Genomic DNA, 19,877 nt, shown 5'->3' with positions numbered 1-19,877 from the left:
GTAAACATACAAATAGAATCACAAAATTCTAGGATAGAAGCTGTACAGTGACAAAAACTTGAACAGATTGCATGAAATTAAAAAGTGTTCAAAGATAAAAACCTTAAAAAAATGTCATTTTTCCCCTGCAAACAAGAGGCAAAAATATATCCTTAGGTCATTTACTTTCACTGTAGTCTATAAATTTCACTTTAAAAATTGATCTCATGGCAGTAACAAGAGGCAATAAAAATATATTTCTATTAGTGGATGAAAACAAGAGAAGCACACCAAAGGAAAAATGCTCATGTAGGCTGTTTGTACATGGGACCCACTGTCTTGAGTCACATGAGAAGTTTTGCACTTCATAAGTAGAAACATATATTAAGACATGTTTTTAAATAAAATATTTACCTCATTTGATCCCTAAAATTGTACACTATTATAGCAAACACTATGATTGCACATATATATTTCATAAATACGTGCTATACTTATCAATGTCTTCATAAAAGCCAGCATCTTCCTTTAGGCAATTAACAATCTTACTGTATAGAATTAAAGATAGTCAAGGAACCTTATAAAGATGAGAAAATCAGTCCTGAAGTGGATAATTTGTCCTAAGTAATACATGTAGTACCTGCCAGACAGTGGACTTGAATTTTAATTCAGAATCTTTAATTCAGTGCTATGTAAATTATACCAAAGACAATGGCAAGATGATAATGAATATTTTTAATACAAACTAAGGTTATTTTACTGTTTATGTGACCACGAAATAAACATTTTTGTGTGTTTGTATAATGACCTTTTCCCATATAAAAAGGAAAAGGGCATTTTCCTTTTTCTGTATAGTTTCAGGTTAAAGGTTTGTCATGAACTTGATGAGCAACCTTGGGCAAATTACTTAACCTCTCTGTGCTTCAGTTTCCACATCTATAAAATGGAAACAATAAGAATAACTCCTTCACAGTATTGGTACCAAGATCAAATGAATTAATATTTGTATAGGATATAGTAAGCTCTACATAGATGTTAAACACAAATATATAAAAAGATGCCAACCTGCCAATCTTTATATTATACACTTTTCTATTTATACAGCCCTTCATTTGATGTTTCTGTTATCTTATTAATGGATTAGCAAAAATTTTTAGAAGCTGGAATTTTGAAAAACTAGTATTTATTTTTCTGGAAACAGAGACATTTGACTTACACCAACTTTTTTTTTTTTATTGGGATAAACATTTTTTTTTCAGATCTTTATTGGAGTATAAATGCTTTACAATGTGATGTTAGTTTCTGCTGTATAACAAAGTGAATCAGCTATATTATACAGACATCCCCATATCCCTTCCCTCTTGAGCCTACTTCTCACCCTTCCTATCCCATCCCTCTAGGTCATCACAAAGCACCGAGCTGATTTCCCTGTGCTATGCAGCTGCTTCCTACTAGCTATCTATTTTACATTTGGTAGTGTATATATGTCAATATTACTCTCTCACTTCATCCCAGCTTCCCTTTCCTCCCATGCCCTCAAGTGCATTCTCTATGTCTGCATCTTTATTCCTGCCCTGCCACTAGGTTCTTCAGTACTGCTTTTGTAATTCCATATATATACATTAGCATATGTTATTTGTTTTTCTTTCTGACTTACTTCACTCTGTATGACAGATTCTAGGTCCATCCACCTCACTAAAAATAACTCAATTTCATTACTTTTAATGGATGACTAATATTCCATTGTATATATGTGCCACATCTTCTTTATCCATTCATCTCTAAATGGAAATTTAGGTTGCTTCCATGTACTGGCTATTGTAAATAGTGCTGCAATGAACATTGTGGTACATGTATATTTTTGAATTGTGGTTTTCTCAGGGTATATGTCCAGTAGTGGGATTTCTGGGTCATATGGTAGTTCTATTTGTAGTTTTTTAAGGGACCTCTATACTCTTCTTAATAGTAGCTGTATCAAATTACATTCCCACCAACAGTGTCAGAGGGTTCCCTTTTCTCCACACCCTCTCCAGCATTTGTTGTTTGTAGATTTTTGATGATGGCCATTCTGACTGGTGTGAGGTGATACCTCATTGTGGTTTTGATTTGCAACAAATTAAAGAACAAAAACCATATGATCATCCCAATAGATGCAGAAAAACTTTTGACAAAATGCAACACCCATTTTTGATAAAAACTCTCAGAAAGTGGGCATAGAGGGAACTTACCTCAACATAATAAAAGTCATATATGACAAACCCACAGCAAACATCATTCTCAATGGTGAAAAACTGAAAGCATTTCCTCTAAGATCAGGAACAAGACAAGGATGTCAACTCCCACTACTATTATTCAATGTAGTATTGGAAGTCCTAGACACAGCAATCAGAGAAGAAAAAGAAATAAAAGGAATACAAATTGAAAAAGAAGTAAAACTGTCACTGACTGCAGAAGACATGATACTATACATAGAAAATCCTAAAGATGCCACCAGAAAACTGCTAGAACTAATCAATGAATTTGGTAAGTTTGAAGGATATAATATAATGCACAGAAATCTCTTGCATTACTATACACTAACAATGAAAGATCAGAAAGAGAAATTAAGGAAACAAACCCATTTACCATAGCAACAAAAAAATAAAATACCTAGGAATAAACCTACCTAAGGAGGCAAAAGACATGTACTAAGAAAACTATAAAACACTGATGAAAGAAATCAAAGATGACATAAACAGATGGAGAGATATACTATGATCCTAGATTGGAAGAATCAATATTGTGAAAATGAGTATACTACCCAAAGCAATCTACAGGTTCAATGCAATCCCTATCAAACTACCAATGGCATTTTTCACATAGCTAGAACAAGAAATTTTACAATTTGTATGGAAACACAAAAGACCCCAAATAGCCAAAGCAAACTTGAGAAAGAAAAATGGAGCTGGAGGAATCAGGCTCCCTGACTTCAGACTATACTACAAAACTACAGTAATCAAAACAGTATGGTACTGGCACAAAAACAGAACTATAGATCAATGGAACAGGATAGAAAGCCAGAGATAAACTCAAGTACATGTGGTCACCTTATCTTTTACAAAGGTGGCAAGAATATACAATGGGAGAAAAGACAGCCTCTTCAATAAGTGGTTCTGGGAAAAATGGACAGCTACATGTAAAAGGATGATATTAGAACACACCCTAACACCATACACAAAAAATAAACTCAGAATGGATTAATGATCTAAATGTAAGGCCAGACACTGTAAAACTCTTAGAGGAAAACATAGGCAGAACACTCTATGACATATTTCACAGAAAGATCCTTTTTAACCCACCTCCTAGAGAAGTGGAAGTAAAAGCAAAATTAGACAAATGGGACCTAATGAAACTTAAAAACTTTTGCACAGCAAAGGAAACCATAAACCAGATGAAAAGACAGCCTTCAGAATGGGAGAAAATATTTGCAAACAAAGCAACTGACAAAGGATTAATCTCCAACTTCTGAAATAACTGTGATAGATAGATAGATAGATAGATAGAAAGATAGATAGATAGATGATAGATAGATGATAGATAGGTAGATAGATAGGTAGTTTTCATCAAGCAAAATTTATTTGTGGTATCCTTTCAAAAACATCATTATGATTATAAAAGAATATTGTTTCACCTAATGCAAAGCCATTTCTAAATAATTTCCTGCTCAATAAAGATGTTTTTCTTACAAAATTTAATGCATGTCATTTTGGCCAAAGCAACAGTGGAAGCTGATTACATGTCAGCTACATTAGACAGTGTGTCCTGCTTTATAATTGCTACGCTGGCCTGAAAATCCTGGAGTTAGATTACATGACAGCTGTTTCCCTGTTTGTCCATAAAATTGAGATGTTTGTTTCATAAAGCAATCCCTGTGACCAGAGATTGTTTTTAATATGCAACTAATACCTTTATTGAAATAAGGGAAAATACAAAATGGTTAACTCTCATTGTTCTTGTCCCATCATTTTTATACCTTTGTTTGGTAATAACTCTGTGTGTATAGCTTGCATATGTGCTTGTGTTTGTAGAAACATTCTTATATAATACATATAAATTTGTGAATAAAGGTATACATATATTTCTGTTATGACAATAAAAAGATAGAAAGAGGCCATAGGGAAAAATGATAGAATAGGGAATATAATCCACTATATATATCCATTATATGGACACTTTATTTGCCTTCTATAACATTCAGAAAGTATATTTCTCTACAATGCAAAATTGTAACATATACATTTTAAATCAATTATACCATTAATCTAGACGTTTAATTTTCAGTCTGTAGAAGAAATTCAATAAAATATTTTAAAAGAAGTATTTGGCAGCATTTTTCCACGTGCTGAAGTCCTGTCTCTCTCTTTCCGTCCCTACCCTAACTTTTTATATTATCATGCATCATATTGTGTTATTTTAAAATTTTTTTATAATGCAGACTTTTTTATATTTGTCAGCTGATGAAGTATTTGTTTCTTTTACTAAATGAAGTGTTTCAAGGATAAGATCATCTCTTTCTCCATCTTTGCATTTCCAGCACCTGAAAGTTGTATATACTTGTCTTAAATCAAGAAACAGTCCTGGTTGATGATGCCCTCATGCATATAGATGGTATTTAATTGGATAAGATCATCAAGACATGAAAAGATTAATTGGTGAGATTAATTGGAAGCAGCAAAGAAAACTGAACGAAATCTTCCAGCACATTCATAAAGATAACATCCAAAAGTGCATGTTGGATCGAAAGAAGAGTTTTGTATTGCTTACGTTTTTCATGTGAGAGAAAAAGAAGAGAGATCAGAACTGAGTTTTTCCTTAGTATGTGTCTCAGCATATAAGCAACTCACATATAACAAAGAAATCCTGGGAAACTGCTTGCATGGTTTATCACTGAATGCTCATGCCAAAAAAGTAGAACCTTTTGTTTTGATCAGTGATTATTTTGAGATCAGTGGGATAGACAGGAAAAGAAATGTTGAGATCAATATTGATGTATGGCCTATGATGTATGCAACAGGATGGCATTTTGACAACACGTGCATGCCAATGTCTGCCTGTCTTACCAGAAACATCTTGTAATCATACATTTCCTGATCTTGTTTTTGTACTGGAGAAAAAAATGGCAAAATACAAAAGTTATCACATCGCTCCCACTTGTTACATGTAGAAATCTTTGTACGGTCTACAAAAATACTTCTCAATCGTTTTCATCATTTTTACTTTAACATTTAAACACACACCAATGAATCCACCATAGTTTTACATAATTTTCATTGCATGAATTATAAACCCATCTTTTACTTTCTCCTAAAGAATGTGTATAGAATGCAAGTGCTTGAAAGTGACATAATTGTTAGTATGACCTTAAGTTTACTTCACATAATAAAAATAATAAACGAAATTGTATATCATAGTGACATAAACTGCAAGTTAGGAGACTGCAAACTGTAGCCACCATGCTAGAGCCAGTTCAATAAATATATTCTGAGAATTTTATAGCAAAATGCAACAGACCCAGAATTTTAAGTGTAAAGAGAGTTCGACAACACATTTTTGTCTATTAAAAATGTTATAAACCTCAGATGATATACAATGACTTTTCAAACTAAAATGTTTTTTTATACTCTATTGATATTTTTTGTACAACAACTTTTAACAGACATCAAATAATCCCACAATGCTCAGTGAATATCAAAGAGAAGAGGACCAAAGATGAAAAAATTAGAACATAACAGATGAAATAGATTGTAGCTGTTCACTGCTAAATACCTTTAGACAAATTATTGAATTGTAAAATTACAAACAACACTGGTGATTATTTGTGCTGACAGAAAATCCATCCTGAAAAACAAAAGCAACAAGAATATGTTTTTCAAATCCTAAAGGCCATCTCAGAAAATTGTTCTGTTTTGTTAATTCCTTGAGGAAGGAAAAATAATTCTTAAATATTTGAGAATAAATTGTGGAAGACTAAATATGGAGACACTGAGAAATAAGATAGTTGTATAAGTACATAATACAGTTTTTACCATCACCACTCACAAATGATAATACAGATTAAAATCATGTCACACACAGCACTGAACCAAACTACTTTGCATGATAGGCTAAGTTTCTTACGAGTGGTCTGCTGTATAATTAATAGCTACTTTGGATGAGTCAGTCCTTATCAATACCACCAAGTTAAAAACAAAAAATAGCTGCAAAATCCAAAACAGAAATAGATTTTTTATTAATTGTAGCATTTAGAAGCAGTTTAATATTTATTTTGTTTTTTCTCCTCTATCATAACAATTTACTTGATATAAAAATCATAAGACCCTTATAAGCTAAATTTAGGCTCCTCAAACCTGTACAAAATTTAATTTGATATCAATCTAAGGATCTGAGGAATGAGCAAATAACCATATCACAGCTGAATTTTTTTAAACATCTTTATTGGAGTATAATTGCTTTACAATGTTGTGTTAGTTTCTGCTGTATAACAAAGTGAATCAGCTATATGTATACATATATCCCATATACCCTCCCTCTTGCATCTCCCTCCCACCCACCCTATTCCACCCCTCTAGGTGGTCACAGAGCACCGAGCTGATCTCCCTGTGCTATGTGGCTGCTTCCCACTAGCTATCTATTTTACATTTGGTAGTGTATATATGTACATGACACTCTCTCACTTTGTCTCAGCTTACCCTTCCCCCTCCCTGTGTCCTCAAGTCTATTCTCTACGTCTGTGTCTTTACTCCTGTCCTGCCCCTAGGTTCTTCAGAAACTTTTTTTTGTTTTTTAGATTCCATGTATATGTGTTAGCATATGGTATTTTTTTTCTCTTTCTGACTTACTTCTCTCTGCATGACAGACTCTATGTCCATCCAACTCACTATAAATAACTCAATTTCATTTCTTTTGATGGCTGAGTAGTATTCCATCGTATATATGTGCCACGTCTTCTTTATACATTCATCTGTTGATGGACACTTACGTTGCTTCCATGTCCTGGCTACTGTAAATAGTGCTGCAATGAGCATTGTGGTACATGACTCTTTTTGAATTATGGTTTTCTCAGGTATATGCCCAGTAGTGGGATTGCTAAGTCATATGGTAGTTCTACTTTTAGTTTTTTAAGGAACCTCCATACTGTTCTCCATAGTGACTGTATCAATTTACATTCCCACCAACAGTGCAAAAGGATACCCTTTTCTCCACACCCTCTCCAGCATTTATTGTTTGTAGATTTTTTGATACTGGCCATTCTGACTGGTGTGAGGTGATACCTCATTGTAGTTTTCATTTGCATTTCTCTAATGATTAGTGATGTTGAGCATTCTTTCATGTGTTTGTTGGCAATCTGTATAACTTCTTAGAAGAAATGTTGATTTAGTTCTTCTGCCCATTTTTGGATTGGGTTGTTTGTTTTTTTGATATTGAGCTGCATGAGCTGCTTGTATATTTTGGAGTTTAATCCTTTGTCAGTTGTTTCATCTGCAAATATTTTCTGCTATCCTGAGGGGTGTCTTTTTGTCTTGTTTACGGCTTCCTTTGCTGTGCAAAAGCTTTTAAGTTTCATTAGGTCTCATTTGTTTATTTTTGTTTTTGTTTCCATTTCTCTAGGAGATGGGTCAAAAAAGATCTTGCTGTGTTTTATGTCATAGAGTGTTCTGCCTGCCTATGTTTTCCTCTAAGAGGTTTATAGTGTCTGGCCTTACATTTAGGTCTTTAATCCTTTTTGAGTTTATTTTTGTGTATGGTGTTAGGAAGTGTCCTCATTTCATTCTTTTACATGTAGCTGTCCAGTTTTCCCAGCACAACTTATTGAAGAGGCTGTCTTTTCTCCATTGTATATTCTTGCTTCCTTTATAAAGATAAGGTGACCATATGTGCATGGGTATATCTCTGGGCTTTCTATCCTGTTCCATTGATCTATATTTCTGTTTTTGTGCCAATATCTTACTGTTTTGATTACTGTAGCTTTGTAATATAGTCTCAAACTAAAATGTTTTGATTGACTTTTGCAGTTATGTATCAAATTACAAATGTGCTCAAATCACAGAAAATGACATTGGAGAACCTCTATGTAAATAACTCAAAGACTAGCTTCCAGTACTTTCTCTTGTTTGAAAGATTATTGTCCTGACATATTGTAATCCACAAATATTCTAAAAAGATATTCATAAATTTTGAGAATTTAAATCAAATACTAACAAGAAATTTACTGCTTTTTGTCTACAAGCTAAATCATTTATGACAAGAACTGATAAAAATATGAAACCAAAGCAACTAAATATTAAATTATATTAATTTACTCATAGTAATTTAGATATAATGGAAATATAAATGTCACTCATTTTTAAGGAAAATTACTGAGATTAAAAATTTTTTAAAGAATAAATTTAATTTTTCCATATATTTCCTCTGCAATAGAATATAAAGATTGATATAAAAATTCTGAAAATTTGACATAGATAAAAAGCAGAGGAAGCCTTCTTAAGGTGGTGCACCCCCAACCATTTCCACTATCTTTATCCCAAGCATACTGGGTGTGAAAAAAGAAAACTAAAAATGTATTTGTCTGAGAACAAACAAACAAATAAACAAACAAAAATACAGTTGACCACCCCATGAGGCTATAGGTAATATATATATATAGGAAATAGAAATCTCTGTACATGGTGTTAGGGTTCTTCAGAGAACCAGAAAAAATAGGAGATATTTATATATGAAAGAGAGCGAGAGAGAGAATTGAAGGAATTGGCTCATGCAGTTATGGAGGCTGGTGGGTCTGAGATCTTTGGGGCAGGCTGAAGCCTAAAGACCCAGGGAAGAGCTGATGCAGCAGTTTGAGTCTGAAGTCTGTCTGGACAAAGAATTCCTTCTTCCTTGGGGACCTTAGTCTTTACTAAGGCCATCAGTTCATTGAATGTGGCTCACCCAGGTTATGGTGATAATCTGCTTTACTCAAAGTCTATGGATTTAAATGTTAATCACATCTACAAACTACTTTCACAGCTATATTTAGACTGTTGTTTACCAAATAACTGGGTACAATAGCCTAGCCACGTTGATGTATAAAATTAACCATTACACATGGAAAGGTAATGAGTGAAGCAGGTAACATTTAGAGGCTAGGATTTGAGTTAAACCTTTGCAACAAAATCTGCAATATTGCTCATATCTCTATAGATGGGTAATCACAAATATAAAAATAATAATTCTGGTCTGAGAAACCTAGAAAAACAGATGAAGGTGAAAACAAAACTGTAGTATTGAGAAGTGTAATCGAGAAGGTGAAAAAATACACATTCAAGGTGAGTCTACAAAGTACAATCCAAAATACGTGATGAAATTTAACAGTAAGAGCGCAAACAGAAAAAAAATTGAGATAAATCTGTTTAGAATTCTAATAAATTAGACAACCTTAAAAGAGCTATCCAACAAGTATATATTTATCCTCAAGGAGATAAAGAATACAATTAACTGAAAAATACAAGTAATTATGAAAAAAATCCATCCTACTTCAATTGTCATAAGCAAGAAGCAATGAAGAGGGACAAAGTAAAAATCTAGAAATACAGCTATCATAACCAAGCTATCTCTTCTTGGTAAAAGAAGAGCCAGATAGATCAATGAAACAGAATAAGGAGTCCAGACATAAACTCACACAAATATAGCCAACTGATCTCTAACAAAGAAGCAAAAGCAATATGACAAATTTTGCTAGATAACTGGATATCTGCATGAAAATAAATAAGAAAAGAATCTAGACAGAACTTAAACCCTTCAAGAAGATTAACTCAAAATGGATTGTAGGCCTAAATGTAAAATGCAAAACTGTGAAACTCTTAAAAGATACTATAGGAGAAAATATAGATAACTTTGGACTTGCAATGACTTTTTAGTTACAATACCAAAAGTATAATCCGTGAGGAATTGATTAGGTGGACTTCATTATAATTTAAAACTTCTGTTCTGCAAAAACACAGTCAAGAGAATGGAAAAATAAACCACAGACTAGAAGAAAATATTTGCAAACCACAGTCGACAAAGAACACATCCAAAATATTCAAAGAACACTTAACACTCAACAGTAAGAAAACATGAAAATTAATTAAAAATGGGGCAAATATCTTAACAGACACCTCACCAAAGAAGATATACTGGTGGCAAATAAACATATGAAAATAGGCACCAAATTATATGTCATTAGGGAATTTGAAGTTCAAACAATGATGAAATATCACTACATGCTTATTAAAATGATCAAAATTCCAAACACTGACAATACCAAATGCTGGCGAGGATGTGGACCAGCAGGAGCTCTCATTCACTGCTGGTGGGGATGCAAAATGGTGCAGCCACTTTGGTAGACAGTTTGGCTGTTTCTTACAAAACTAAACATTCTCTTACCATACAATCCAGCAATCATGCTTCTTGGGTTGAAAACTTATATTCACACAAAAATCCACACACAGATGTTTATAGCAGCTTTATTCGTAATTTCCAAAACCTGGAAGCAAACAAAGATATCTTTCCAAAGGTGAATGCATAAATAAATTTCAGTGCATCCAGAAATGGAATATTATTCAGTCAGTACTGAAAAAATGGGCTATCAAGCCGTGAAAAGACATGGAAGAATCATGAATGTATATTGCTAAGTGAAAGTAACCAATCTGAAAAGAGTGCATACTTTATGTTTCCAGCTATATGATATCCTGGAAAAGGCAAAACTATGGAGATAATCAAAACAGCAGTGATCACTAGGCATTAGTGGGGAGGGATGAATAGGTGAGGCACAGAGGATTTTTAGGGCAGTTAAACTACTTTGTATGATACTATAATGGTGGATAAATGTCACTTATACATTTGTCCAAACCCATAGAATGTGCAATGCCAAAAGTTAACTCTAATGTAAACTATGGACCCTAGATGATAATGATATATTAATGTAAGTTCATGGATTATAACAAATGTACCACTTCGGGGAAGGAGTTATAACTTCCTCTCAATTTGCTTTGACCTAAATCTCCTCTAAAAATAAAGTCCATCTGAAAAATCCTGGAAATAAAAAGAAGCCATTGAAATAAATATGTCACACTACGGAATAAATTTTAAATCAATGAATATAAAATTGATGAATTGGAAGACATTAATGAGAAGTCACACAAAACACATATATATATACAAAACATGTATATACACACACACACATATATAACTGTTGAAGAAATTATCTGATTATGTATAAAAGGTTTGAAGATGATAGTTAGAACTGTAAGTATTGCCTAGCAGCTCTATCCCTGCTCTTGGGAAAGTTATTTACCATCTCTGGATTTTGTTTTCCTTAGCTGCAAAATGTGTGTGATTTAATATTTTTAAGACTATAAACACGGTTGATGTAAGCTGTCACAAGGTAGATACTTAGTATTTTTTTTTCATTTTTCCAGCATGAGTAAATTTAAATTTCTATGAAAAGCTGAGAAAATGTAGGTACTATGCAAAAGTAAGTTATTAACTAACACATTTTAGACTTTTACCTTTTCATTCCTACTGCTATTACTCTTGTTTAGACACCATTCTTTTCTGCCTGGACTATTATAATAGACTTCAAATTCTAATGTTCACAGTGGCCTTCCAATATCATGTTTCTCCCATCTGTAATTAAACTCCCAAAGACTGCTATTAAGGAATGTTATCTTGAAACATAACTCCAAATAACATACTTCTCAGTGACTCTTCTGGGCTTGCAGGATGTCACAATCTTTTGTCTGTATTCAAGGTCTTCATATCCTGACCACAACTAATTTTTCCATCTTCATTATGAAAATACCAACTGAAAAGGCTCTCACTGGAAGTCAAAACAATCCATTAGTGGTAGCAATAAAAAAGAAAGTTGATGAAATCTTGGGTGGGGAGGGACAGGGAACATACACTGAGAAAAGCTCTTTGCTTTCTCTCAATTAATGGAAGCTAATTCAATGAAACCAGGAGCAAACTAGATTGATCATGCATCTATTGCTGGGCAAGGCTTGGGTTGCCCACAGTTTAATTTCTCAGCAATTTCCTGAGAAGTTTTACATAAAGGTCTGTTGTTGAAATGAAGAAAGATGCTGGGAATGGGCTTTCTGATCCTGCTCTGTTGTCAGGTTGGTTTCACCACCCAGGGGCCCAACGTGCCTCTTCCCATTGCTGGGTTTCAATGTGCTTTTCGTTCTCTTGGCTGCTTGAGCAAACAGCCATCACTGTTTCCATTGTGAGCTCTTCTCTGTCTGGATCCAAGCCCAAGTTCAGAGAACATGTGCTTGCGACCAACATTTAGCAGCCTGGGTCCCCACTTGGAGTGACTCTCTACCTTTGCCTTTTTCCCATCAAGACAGTTCCTGGATCTGGAGACTGAAGAGCAGGACTGAACACACTTAGCTCTAAAAGCTGGTTCCTCATCCTGCTGGCTCACTGGGATGAGGGACAAAGAATTCACAAAATTCACACCAAAACCACACCAAAATCCAGAGCAGTCTCTTCATTGGAGACAATCTTTCCCTTAGCCTGATATTTTCTAGTAAAAATATTTAGTTAGGGTAAATTCTTGACCTATGTCTTTATTCCATGTTAACTTCTTAAAGGAAAGAGTGAGGGGTGGGATAGGGAGGGTGGGAGGGAGACGCAAGAGGGAGGAGATATGGGGATATATGTATATGTATAGCTGATTCATTTTGTTGTACAGCAGAAACTAACACACCATTGTAAAGCAATTATACTCCAATAAAGATGTTAAAAAAATAAAAAAAAAAAAAAAAAAAGGAAAGAGTGAATTTTGTGGTTGGTAAATGGGGTAGGAAGGATTCTAAGACGGACCCAAAGATTCCCATTCCCTAGTGTTAATACTCTCTATAATCTCCCATTTTTGTAGGAAGAACCTATAGATATGGTGGAATGCACTCTCATGATGATGTTGCATTCAATGGCAAAGGTGAAGGCATTTTGCAGATATAAGTAAAACCTTTCATCAGTTTGACATTGAATTAGGTAGGCCTGACCTTACCAGGTGAACCCTTAGAAGACTGTTTAGGCTCTTGTTGAGATCAGCGAGATGATCTATCTGGTCTTGAATAAGCAAGCTCCCATGTGTTCAACAGCAGCAAGAAAATGAGCTCTGTCCACAGTCACATGAACTGGGGAGAGGACCCTGAGCCTCAGCGCAGGCCAACATGACACTGTGAGGTGTGGCTCCTTGCACCCAGGACCCACAAGAGACATGCCTGGACTTCTGACCTACTTGTGAGGTAATACATGAGTGCTGGTCTAAGCTGATAAGTCTGTGGCGATGTTTATGCAGTGATAAGAAGTCAATATAGTAAGTTTGGAATAAGTTAGTGATAAAATATTGTAATATTTTATTATCTGGGAGCTGCCTGACCACAAGCTGCATGGGATGATCCTTTTATGGAAATCCTGTAATTTTTCCAGTTGTGGCCCTAACTAGGTTGGTTAATAAACCCAAATCGGGGATAAGTAGTAGCAAGTTCTCTTCACACATATAAAATCATGCTCTTCACTCAACTTTATTAATAATAAAGGTAAAATTTGGGTGTTAATCAATCTAAATCCTGATTCTTTCTCCCATTTGGTTCTGAATTAGTTTGGGGAAAAGAAATACACTTTCTTTGTTAGATGTTTACAAACCCTGAAATCTATAATATTTTCACTTGTCATACAATAATAATGCATTACCAACATTGCACATCATTACTGCTAACCAAGACAATTGAAAGAGAAATGCAGCAACCAGAAAAATAAAGTGCATCATGGGGAAAATGGCATTTCTCTAAAAAATCTAAAGCAATTTCAATGCTATCATCTAAACAACCACCCCTGAGCTTCATTATTTTCTTCCTGATGTGAAATGGGTTGAAAATATAACTTTTCTTTTATAAATACACAATTACAAAGACAGTCACAGTAGAAGAAAATCTTTATGAACACCGTGTCCTTGAATGATGTCAGAGTTGTTGTTTGAAATGAATTTGCATAACTGCCAGCCTTGAGTTTCCTAGACGTCTTTGGCAGAAATAGTGTCCCAATTGTTTTCTCCAGAACCAAGATGACAACGTTCTTAAATAAAATTGTCATTAAATTTCCTTTTGAATTCTGACTGCATGACTGAATAAATATTATCTGCTGAGACTGGCTGTGAAGATAAGTATTTCATGACAGTTAATATATTTCATATGCAAATGTTTTGGCCTCTCTCTATATTGGAAGCATGGAAAAAAAACACTTGCTATCTATTTAATTTAGAATGTAATATCAAATCAGATGCATAGGTTCCTGAAATCAAATAGCTATTTTATTGTATCATTTTTATTAAAATGACACATTTTGTACTGAGGACAATTCAGTGATAATATGCTGATTTCCATATGTATGAAGTACTACCAGAAAGAAATACATCTTCTTATATATAAATTATTCAAGTAAAATGTGAAGTTTTTACAATATGTATATATGAACTTTTTACATAAATATGTATATATATATATATATAAGTTTCCAAATTTTCATCTGAATTTCTCCTCACAATTATCATATATTTTGCCATAAATATCCTTGGATTCCTTGTACCATTAAAAAAATATATATTGCTTCTTCTATTCATAAAACATCTCTGTTTAGATTATTTTGAATTGACCCTCACCTGATTTACTGTGTATATAATTTGCTTAATATCATAATTTATTCCTCAATTTAAAAAAATAAATATCACTTTTTAAAGATTCATAGGACCTATTTTTCCACAGACTAGAAATTTTAGGTCTAATAACCAATTTAAGTTGAAAGTATGCTGGATGAGAAATACATTCGTATTTGTAATTTAGAAATATGTGAATTATTTCTCATTCCCTGAAAGCTGTTCCATATTTACTAATTCAAAAATACCATACATTCATGTTTTCTTAATATCAATTGCCCTCTTTCCTAGACAGAGAGGCACTGGGTTTTGATGTTATTTGTACAAGTAATGAATAGTCTTTGTAAAAATTCCCACTCTCCTTTAAATGTGTAATTTTGTTATTATCCCATTTTATGGTCAGCCTACTTTGAGTCTTCCCCAAATTCCCCTTTTGTGTGCATTGCTAGTCCCCTTCCTAATTAGTGCTGTGATTGTTGCTTTCTTAAAAGTGCACCAATATATCTTCTCTTGTAAAATACAATTGCTTTTTATATTTCTGGAACTAAAAACAGATGATTCTAAAAACACAGCAACACAGAAAAAAATATTTGAATTCTTATAAACACTAAATCTCTGAAAGAAAGGATAAGTAGGAAAACAAAAGGCCAAGGATCCAGAGGTGGGGAAAGACGCAGAATTAAGAGATAGAAAGTGGAAGGAAGTGGTGAAAAAATCAGGTGTTTGATGCAAGAGGACAGAATGATAACCTTGTGTCCTGTGATAGAAGATAAAGGTGAAAAAGGACCATAAATCTTCGTGAATGTTGAGAAGTATGAAAAAGAAGACATGAAAGTGACAGTGAACAAAATGACCCCATTGTATTTGGAAAGAAAAAAGCATTTTCTGCAAAATTGTAGACAAGAAAGTTAAATCACATGGAGACTGAACAAATATTTAATCTATTATCTCAAATTTGGTCTCAATTATGTTTATTCCTATGGAAAATAAACTGTTTTAATACTTATTTTTCTGTTCCGTAAAAAAACAAAAGGATAAGTTTTGTGATTTTCTAATAAATTACATACTTATTTCTATATCACTCTATTATCAGATAGTCACAATAAATATTAAATGGAAAGTTGAGAAATTAGAAGGAGAAATTTGGGGACTATAGTTTTAAGTTATATAAAACAGTCTCGCACTTTACCCCAGTGTAGATCCCTCCATCAGTCAGGGTTCCCCAGAGAAACAGAACTAATAATTATACAACGTGTGTGTGTGCTGTTGGGGAGGAATAAATTTCCTCCACCCTTCTGGGCTCTTCTGGCTGCTCTAAGAATTAGATTAACATGAGGCAGATTAACAGAAAATCGAACAATGGAGAGACCCAGGAAAACTAACTCACCACGATGGTTGAAATTCTCACTTTAAACACCGTCTTCAGCGGCTACTTCCCACTAGCTCTATTTTACGTTTTGTAGTGTATATATGTCCATGCCACTCTCTCACTTTGTCACAGCTTACCCTTCCCCGTCCCCATATCCTCAAGTCCATGCTCTAGTAGGTGTGTGTCTTTATTCCCGTCTTACCCCTAGGTTCTTCATGACCTTTTTTTTTTTTTTCCTTAGATTCCATATATATGTGTTAGCATATGGTATTTGTTTCTCTCTTTCTGATTTACTTCACTCTGTATGACAGACTCTAGGTCCATCTACCTCACTACAAATAACTCAATTTCATTTCTTTTTATGGCTGACAGATCAGCTAGGTGGTTTGTGACCACCTAGAGGGGTGGTATAGGGAGGGTGGGAGGGAGGGAGACACAAGAGGGAAGAGATATGGGAACATATGTATATGTATAACTGATTCACTTTGTTATGAAGCAGAAACTGACACCACTGTAAAGCAATTATACTCCAATAAAGATGTTAAAAAAAACAAACAAACAAAAAAAACACCCTTCAGCTAAAGACAAAAGCTTCTGTTGCGGGGTGTGGTCAGGACTTCCGAGGGTAGGAAGGCAATTCTTGGAAGATAGAGAAGCAAATGTCTGGTAAACAACTGTTTGCTGGGCCACATGGAGACAATGGGACACAGAGTGGACTTTGATCTCTAGGCCCTGTTCCCCCACCACTCCTAGCCCACGTTTTGCAGACATCTCCAGTGACGGTTTTATTCCAGGAACAGTACCATAAATCTAAAGGCAGGCAGTTAAGGGGGAGATAACAAGAAAGACCTCCGGAGTCGTGTTTTTTTTTTTTTAAATAACCAGCCTAGATTAATCCTCTTGTCAAAGAGACACAATTAGGGGTGGAAAATTGTGCTGCCCTGAAGTCCCACATTTGAAACGTCTCCAAGTCTCAGAGTCCAGAAGCTGAGTCGGTAGATTGTTCCGTCCCACTGAGCCAGTCTCTTAGTCCTGACCGTAGTTGTTCCTGCCCGTCTGCAGGAAGTTCAGGCAAGACCCCATGGAGGTGTTTGTGGACTACGAAACCAAGCTCACACTGCTTGGGCTGCAGCAGTACTACGTCAGACTTCCTGCAGAAGAACTGCAAGCTCTTTGATCTCGTGGACGTGCTGGAGTTTAACCAGGTGGTGATATTTGTGAAGTCGGTGGAATGCTGCATGGCCTTAGCCCGGCTCCTCTTGGAGCAGAACTTCCCAGCCATTGCCATCCACAGGGGCATGGCCCAGGAGGAGCAACTGTCATGTTATCAAACAGTTCAAGGACTTCCAGTGGTGGATCCTGGTGGCCACCAATCTGTTTGGCTGAGGAACGGACATTGAGCGTGTCAACACTGTCTTCAATTATGACATTCCCGAGGACTCGGACACCTACCTCCGCCACGTAGCCCGTGCGGGTTGCTTTGGAACCAAAGACCTGGCCATTACTTTCGTGTCTGATGAGAATGATGCCAACATCCTCAGTGATGTCCAGGACAGGTTTGAAATGAATGTGGCAGAGCTTCCAGAAGAAATAAACATCTCCACATACATTGAGCAGAGCCGGTAACCACGTGCCCTGATGTCCCGGAGCCACCCTGCTTCCCATGTGTTGCTTCAAGTCCTCTTCCTAGGTGACAGTGGGTCTTTCTTTTTACTGTTTAAAAGCTGTAGATTTGTGTAAGAATAAATTTTTATTATGGAAAAATTCAGTTCAGAAGGTGGTGATGGAGATATGCTCTCACAGTAAGGCCTGTGTGGTGCTAGAAACCAGGTATTTATTATTATTATTAATAGACCTTTATTGGAATATAATTGCTTCACAATACGGTGTTAGTTTCTGTTGTACAACAAAGCGAATCAGCCATATGCATACACGCGTCCCCATATCCCCTCCCTCTTGAGCCTCCCTCCCACCCTCCCTATCCCACCCCACTAGCTCATCGCAAAGCACCGAGCAGATCTCCCTGTGCTATATTGCTGCTTCCCACCAGCCAACTATTTTACATTTGGTAGTGTATATATGTCAATGCCACTCTCACTTGGCCCCAGCTTCACCCCCCCACCCCATGACATCAAGTCCATTCTCTATGTCTACCTCTTTATTCCTGCCCTGTAACTAGGTTCATCAGTACCTTTTTTACTTTTTAGGTTCCATATATATGCCTTAGCTTACGGTATTTGTTTTTCTCTTTCTGACTTACTTCACTCTGTATGACAGACTCTAGGTCCATCCACCTCACTACAAATAACTCAATTTTGTTTCTTCTTATGGCTGAGTGATATTCCAGTGTATATATGTGTCACATCTTCTTTATCCGTTCATCTGTTGATAATAAGAGGCATCTCTATGGAGACTAAAGAAAAACAAAGGTTAATGATTGGAGCAATGTATAAACCAATGTCTAAGCCCAGGAGGCAGCCAGATGAGAAGATTTCTAGATGTCAGGACTAAGGCGTCTTCAGATCAAGTGAGGGCAGACAGCGACAATCTGACAGATTTTCCTGGTTTGTAGTTGAATGTCTCTGATGATGTCATCAGGTGTTCAGGTAAACTACTGAGTGACCCACACAGCAACAGGCATGAAGATTGTATCTAGACATGAGCTATTGTGATGATCTCTCTTAAATTTGTATCAAGTTGTTCAGCTTCAGTTTGCTGGGCTCCAGGAAGAGCACGACTTTAGCTCTCTGTGACTCCAAATAACAAGTAAAAGAAAAATTGGAAATGTTAGTTTGGAGAGCTGTAGCCAAATTCTGAGGAAACTAGGAGAATTTGTGATCCAATCCAGTAATCAGGTGGAAAAACAAAACCTCTAAGATGATTAAGGAACTAGAATCTAATATCCACTATTGAAACGTAATATTTTTTCTAAATTTACCCTCATTTTTTTAAAATCAATGGTAGCCAAATTAAGCTAATTTGTTTTCAGAAAATGTCTAGTTTCAATAAACTTGGCCTGATTACTTGCATAGTCCAGAAAGAATAGCAATTGACCATAAAGGCTCCTTTAAATTTGCTTTATTGGAACTTTTCATAAGGAATCTCTAGGTTGAAATTTTAAATACCTCTCAAGGCCAGGAGGCCAAGAAGCCAAGGGTTTGCCATCAGACTTGCCTGTAATACCTATAGATTTGGGTGAATTTCTCTCTTCTTCAGGTCCCAAAAATATCCTGAGGTTCCTGCACCTGCCAGAAAGTGATCTTCCTTACTCACCTAATATGGGTGCTGGGAATCAGGTAGGCAAAGTACCTGCCTGTTTTCCAAAAGGCTTTATGGCTACATAGAGTCAAACTAAGTTCCTTAAAGCTGTCTGGTTATATCCGATTCTGTTCACATTCTCAAATATGACATTATAGCCAAAACCTTGGTAATATAATGTTTCAAAATGTGTCCTGTCACAATGGGAGCAGATTTTTAGTGAACTTATGTAACTAACAATATTGTCAGGAACATAAGACTATTCACTAAGAGCTTTCAAATTCTGGAGGGATCAAGTAGGGAGAATGTTTCAATTCTGCTTACCAAGATATACTTTATGAAATTGTGGTGGATCACAATTATCTTGTTTTCCTTATAACTGGAAAACAAAGATTAAAAAGCTAGTAAAATGTCAGGAAAATTTATAACAATTATAATCATATTCATTGGGTCATTCAGTGCCATGTAATTAATTCTTGTTGAACTTGATTTTTTTTCTTAGCAGTTTCATGAAGTTATCAGGTTTTCCATTAGAATTCTCTAATTTTTTAC

The 19,877-nt window shown here is 35.2% G+C and overlaps 1 pseudogene; it reads left to right on the top strand.

Moving 5' to 3' along the window:
• The window catches only part of LOC111178991 (ATP-dependent RNA helicase DDX39A pseudogene), a 68,185-nt pseudogene extending 50,066 nt beyond the window's left edge, over positions 1 to 18,119 (top strand).
• The last annotated feature ends 1,758 nt before the right edge of the window (positions 18,120 to 19,877 follow it).

Source organism: Delphinapterus leucas, chromosome 5 (assembly GCF_059928025.1).
Source record: "Delphinapterus leucas isolate spDelLeu-1000000601 "Yukka" chromosome 5, BTC_Dleu_Yukka2, whole genome shotgun sequence".
Classification (NCBI taxonomy): Eukaryota; Metazoa; Chordata; class Mammalia; order Artiodactyla; family Monodontidae; genus Delphinapterus; species Delphinapterus leucas.
The sequence above is the reverse complement of the archived record's forward strand: the minus strand, read 5'-3'. Positions and strand labels throughout refer to the sequence as shown.